Source organism: Bacillus rossius, chromosome 1, assembly GCF_032445375.1.
Source record: "Bacillus rossius redtenbacheri isolate Brsri chromosome 1, Brsri_v3, whole genome shotgun sequence".
Classification (NCBI taxonomy): Eukaryota; Metazoa; Arthropoda; class Insecta; order Phasmatodea; family Bacillidae; genus Bacillus; species Bacillus rossius.
The window spans coordinates 97,773,152-97,779,846 of NC_086330.1; the positions used below are offsets into that span (position 1 = coordinate 97,773,152).

Sequence of the window (6,695 nt, forward strand, 5' to 3'; positions counted from 1 at the left end):
CTAATATCAACATGATTAAATTTAATTCTTGCTAACAATAAAAGTATAATCTTATTCAAGTTAGTTTTCAAACAGGACACTGTAAATTTTATTTTATTATCAAATTATTTAAAGAAAATATATATTTAAATAGTAAAAATCTAGCAAGCCGATGGAGGAAGAGAAAATGTGAATTTCTCAAAACGTATCCCTTGGTAGACAATGACACTATAACTTCTATCGAAGGGACTCTTAACAGTATATTATAAAATGAAAACAAATACCAGATCAGTGTTTGAAACGAAAATATAGTTAGGCGCAAAGAATGCAAAGAAAAAATATTCCTTGGCACAGCGTATAGGCATACGTAAAATTAGAAGTGACGAAATCTTCCGTAAAAGTTTTGGAAACTTCTATAAACTTCGGGAACATTTCAAGAAGTTAACTTACATAACTTTCTAAATGCTCTCCAATTTAACAAAATAATCGATGAAACATTTTCTCATAGTCTATGTACCAAAAATATTTTTTAATGTTTTTAATTCAATGCAGCCAGCATTGAATAGCTTAGAACAAATTTATTATGCCTAAGGTAGATAATTCATTTTTTTTAACCTTCGAACACTATTTTTTTCCCTTGTACTAATAAGTACAAAAATATCCTTTGGACCTAGTTTTAAGATAGTATTAAGATGGTTTAAAATAAATTCAAACAAATTAGATATTAAGACAATTTTGAATTTTTTAAAATCCAAACACTTGTTTTTACGACAATAGTTCGTTTCATCAAAAATTGTTTCAGCCCAAAGTTATAGATAAAGTTTAGGATTTTTACAACAAATTATAACGATTCGATAGAATATATATTAAATAAGGACAATGATTCCTTTTGTCTTTCAACCCTTGTTATTTATACCTCATGTAGTAATGTTTGGTTACATAAAAATTTACTTTAGACAAAAGTTTTAGACAATATTAAGAAAGCTAAACCAAAATAAGAATGGATTCGACAATTTTCATGGTAAGGAAGTTTTATTTATTTTCTTATTCCAAACTTCAGTTTTTTTTACGACACTTGAAGTAATGGTTTGTATTATCAGAAATTGTTGTAGATAAAAGTTTAGATTTACAAACAATTTCAATGTATTTGATAGTGTGCCTACTAAGAGAGATTAATTTATTTTTGTATTTTAACCCCTCTTTATCAACCCTATGCAGGAACGGTTGCTCGTATAATCATTATTTCAGACGAAAGTTGTAGATATTAATTTAAGATTTTCCAAAAAATTAGAACAGATTTAATAGTGCACATGGTACGGAAATAATGAATTTTTAAAAATTTCACCCCTGATTTTTAAATCCCCTTCAGCAATGGCTCATCTTATGAAAAATTCTTTCAGATACAAGTTTGAGATAAAATATATAAGGTTCACAAACAATTTGAACGGATTTTATGGTGTTATTACTAAGGTAGTTATGAATTTCTTTTTATATTTTAACCCCTCTTTATCCACCATTATCAGCATTGGTTGGTTGTATCAAAAATTGTTTCTGACCAAAGTTTTATATAATATGTGTAATAACTACAAACAAATTGAACTGATTTGATAGTGTGCCTACTAAGTTAGTTATATTTTTTTTGTCATTCAACCCCTATTTTTTCCACCATTTGCAGTAATTATTGGCCATATAAAAATTAGGATAATATTTCAAGTTTTTACAAATAATAATAATGGATTTAAAAATTTAAAAGATACAGAAAAATGATTTTTTTTTTAATTCAACCCTGTGCTTTTCAACTCCTTGCAACAATGGTTCGTTTGATCAAAAATTGTTTCACACAAAAGTTTTAGATAAAAATTATAAGATTTTCAATCAATTTTCACTGATTCGATTGTGTGCCTACGAAATGAGTTATTAATTGTTTTGTCATCGAACCCTTGACTTTCCAATTCCTTGCATGTATGGTTGGTCATATCAAAAAATGTATTTAGACAATAGTTGTTAGTATTTCTCCTCCGAGATATAATACGTCCAAACGGATGTGATTTTGTCCTTATTATTAGAGATATTGCGATATTTCGGTTTTATCCCTTCCCATTTGGTCGGATATAGCCCATTAACCAACTCAACGTAGATTTTTTAATGACTATATTTTGTGTATCAGTTTGGAAGTGATTTGAAAAAATTATTGCATCCATAAAAACGATAATTATATATATATATATATATATATATATATATATATATATATAAACTTTTGAGTTGACGATGGTTTCTGGGTCTATGGACCATGAAACGAAGAACTACATGACAATAACAAGTCGCACCATGCTAATTGCTACGAAAGGTAGTATTTCTTCAAAATCTACCTAAAAAAAAGTACTAGCTAAGAAAAAATCCGTTAGGTAATACCCAATGAGACACAGTGAAATTGGTTAAAACGAAGGTACGAGAAATGTAAATAGGCATAGGGAAATCGATGTAAGGTGTAAAGTCGTTATGCTAAACGAAAATAGGTAAAAAACAGTTATTTTTCCCTCCTAGCTCAGAAAACTTGCAATTCAGCAACATATTCGGTAGGCAAGACGCAGTCAGGGAAGCAAAGAGTATGCCTACTCTGTGTCGTCGGTAGACCAGGGCCGCAGCAGCTGACCATGGAGGGTCCCAGGGCGGGCCGGGCCACACCCGCGCCTCTAGCGGGAACTATGCGCAAACACGACATGTGGTGGCCGAGAGGGGGGGGGGGGGGGTGGACGTCGCAAATAGCCCGGCACCGCCGAGGTCAAAGCCATCGCCTGCGACAGTGCAGCCGCCTTCTCCCTAGCCCGTGAACACCCCGACCGCCCACGCAAGGCCGGCCATAGACGGTGTGTGTGCATCACGCCGTCAGAGTTGTATTCTCGTAGGGTAAGGTGACCAAATCATAAACTTGAAAAAACGGGACACATCCAAGGAGGGTTTGGGGGCGATACAATCCAGCTAAAGGGTGGTCCGGGGGGCCTCCATCGAGACGTAATCATAGAAACATGCTCTTTTTTGCTAATTTGAGACCTATAAATCGTTTTCAATTTAACTATGAATATGTAATTTAATTTAAATTGTGAGGCGTATAATAAATAAAAACAACAATTTTGCTGCGAATACTTATTTATTATAAGTATTATGACATACTTCAAAACATAATTAAACAAGATAACTAACATTGTTAGTCAAAGTTATGTTAAAAATATTTAGGATTTCAATTGGGGATATTTTTCTTTCGTTCCAGCCAATTTTAAAACCTCTTTCTTTTCCAATATAAAGTTGTAAAAACTAGAACAGTCCATTTTTAAATTGTAGAGTACCTGCAAGATTGCAGAAAGGGTATCCACTCCCATCTTGTTATTTTCATCCGTCCATTGAATGTTCATAAGCGAAAAGATTCTTTCAGCATTACCATTATGGGCAGGGATCGCAAACACATACTGTCGAGGAGAGGGGAAGACGGCCCGAGGAGAGGCGCGACAAAAGTGTATCATCAACCCAACGTAAATACGGGACATTTAGGCGTCCCGGGAGACTTTTTCGGGACCCCGCGTACGATCGTTAAAAACGGGACAATCCCGTTTTTACGGGACGTTTGGTCACCCTATCGTAGGGTGCCATCATAGTGCGGTAAAAAAAAACCACAGAGATATTCGTTGTTGGTGTCCGCGCCTTAAATATTCTGTGTACACATCGGGATGAATGCGTAACAAATTTTTCGTACTAACGTGTAATTTCATTATCAACTATAATTTTTTTTTATTTCCCATTTGACGCTGTAGCAGCTCTCGAATTCACTCAGCACTAGACCGCTTAGGCTTTTTGGATTCCTTTTGACGCGAGCTTTCCTCTGATTTGCGTTTTTTTCATAATCCCGAGATTCAAATGAGATGACGTCTTTAATTATTTAGTAATTTTCAATTTAATACCGGTTTCCACTTAGCCTATATTCCAGTGAATATTTTTACTGTCTCATTTTGGCTCCATAGTAGTGCTCCACAAGCTCTTACAGTGACACAGGAATCAATGCCCAGCTTCACGCGTTTCCACGCTTCACCAGTTTATAACTTTACACAAAACTGATTCTAAACAATCACGCACATGCGCCTAAACAGGTACGATGACGTCACATAAAAAAAACTGCGCGACAAACATACATGGTCTATCCGTTGTGTGCTCAACCATTGTTGACACATTATTAGTCTGGGCAGTTATTAGAGAATTATGTCCGACGGTATTTTGTTACACAAGAAAGTTCAACCGATCATCACTGTAACGAGCGAATAGAAGTTTCCATTTCAAAACACATAACCCATGTTGATCCCAGTGTTGAACCTCGTTTCAAATATTCAAATAATGATATCTTACGGTTTACAGGACTCGCCCCAGACAAACGCTGCATATGGATTATTACTAGTAAAGTATCTTTAATGCTTCTACTTTGCGACTACGGCTTATTTACCGGTCTGCGGCTTTCACCGCATATCTTTTGGTCGTGATAACTAGCCAACCGGCGGAGAAAGAGAAAACACGACTTTCTTAAGAAGCATTTCTTCGGGAGACAATTCAGCCGTTACGTCTATCGAAGTGACTCTAACAATATTAAAAAGAATGATAAATATTATCAGTTCAGTTTTAGAAGCGAAAATCTATTTAGATGCAACGGAGTTAAGGAGTAAAATAAAAGAAAGGCCATAATCAATAGGAAGTTAGGCTAAAATTCAAATTAAATGTAAGGAAATTGGTCAATGTGAAGGTACATGAAAGGCAGATAGGCATAGGGCAGTCATTGTTAAGTGAAACGCCGTTATGCTAAAGAAAAAAAATAGGTAGCTACAGCACAGTAATTTTTGTCTTAGCTTATAAAACTTGTATCGATGTTCGATACAGTTTCAAAGGAAAAAAACAAAGAAAAGTTTACAAACAGTACTATGTTGGAAAAAGGAAACACTGTTACTGAAATTGAAACAGACAATCGCCCGATTGAACTAAACAAACGCCGGCAGCTTCGTAGCGTGACCCGGCGGGGTCAAGGTCAGCGAACACCCGGGTTCACCCGGAAATGTCAGAACTCAAGCGGTTAAATTTGTTCCGGATTATAGGATATGTCAAACTGACGAATGCCGGATTAGAGAGCATGCCGGTAAGTCATTCTCCAATAACACAGTGTTGTAAAGTTGTGTGTTTTTCCTTATCCAATAACATCGCTGTAAACAATGCGCAAGCTTAAATGCTTATATATGAAACCTATATACAAATTTCATTTTATTTTCTGTTAAAAATGTCGTAACTTCAGATTATTCTCAATAAAAATAAAAGTAGCCATACTTTTGGCTTAAAAAGATAAAAAAAGTTTTTGAAATATAAAAAATACATAAAATGAACCATAAAAATTCCTTTAGAAATTATGGTGTGAAGAAAGTTATAAATTTATTAAGGTTCGCAGGTTTAAGCGGCCATTCTCTGAAGTTGCTTGCGGTTCTATCCGATTCGAAGGGGATGATTTCACTGACATTTCGGTCAACCTTGTAGTTGCCATCTTCAGGGTAGTATGTACCTACAAATTAAGCAGAATATGGGAACACTCTTCAGAAACCTTCAAAACCAAGTTCTGCAGTAAAAAAAAAAGATTACATCTGATTGTCCAGACATCCCAGCCAACCTGCAGGTTGCATAGAGGCTCAGCTCAGAGAGGCCAAATCAACCAACCAACTTGAAGAAAGGGAAGTTCTACCTTCTCAGGCAAGGGTATTTAAAGACAAGATAATTTATAAGTACCTCAGTAGGTAACTGCTATCCTGAAGATAACGATTGCTGTTTCGACCGAAACTTCAGTGAAATCTTTGCCTTCAACGCTGCTAGAACCCAAAAACCAAAGTAATTTAATTGTAAATATATGGCCTGTGTGGTTAGTAACTGTGAAAATAAAGGTGTTAGAATATAAGCACATATTTAACCCCGAGGCGTTTCGATAGCATTATTTACGAGCGTGAAGAATTCTTAAAGACAAAACGTTTGTATTGGTGCAAAGCTTTGAAGTTTGTTTTATCTAAAAACATCATAAACACGTACAGTCCTACATATGAAAATAGAACTGTAATTTGGAATAGGGTTAACGATGAGATAGAAACAATAATTTATATGTTTAAAATATTACGTATGACTATAAAACTCACATGTTGCCAATTTTATTTTTTATTTGCAATGCTCAACAACACATGCTGTTTTTAAATTGAATAAAGTCAAGACATTTCTAATCTGTCATCGAAAGCCCGGATAGCTCAGTCGGTAGAGCATTAGGCTTTTAACCTAAGGGTCCAGGGTTCAAGTCCCTGTTCGGGCGTTTAGTGTTTTGTTTTTGATTTGTGGTTTCAAGATCCTAGGCTGACACGCATACACTTATAAATACTTTAATATTTAAACTTAGGACTCTTTCACACTACATATATATAATTTAATTTTAAAGTCATAACTATTATTTAAGGGTTATTTCTGAAATTTTAACGCCATACCTTGCTTAGGTACATTAGTTCTCCTGTCACTAATGTTTTCAACATTGGGAGCAAAACGTTTCGCCAGTGGTAATAATTTGAAACACTCGCGTGACTCTTTACACCTTTTACGTGTCTTTTAGTGAGTACCTGTTGGAAATATCAGTGAAATAACAACAAATGAGGTGTTGTATTAAA

General features: G+C 34.9%; 1 non-coding gene across 1 annotated transcript; it reads left to right on the forward strand.

Moving 5' to 3' along the window:
• Positions 1–6,276: 6,276 nt before the first annotated feature.
• On the forward strand, positions 6,277–6,349 carry Trnak-uuu (transfer RNA lysine (anticodon UUU)). Its single transcript has one exon. It is a non-coding gene; the product is annotated as a tRNA-Lys (tRNA).
• Positions 6,350–6,695: the final 346 nt, after the last annotated feature.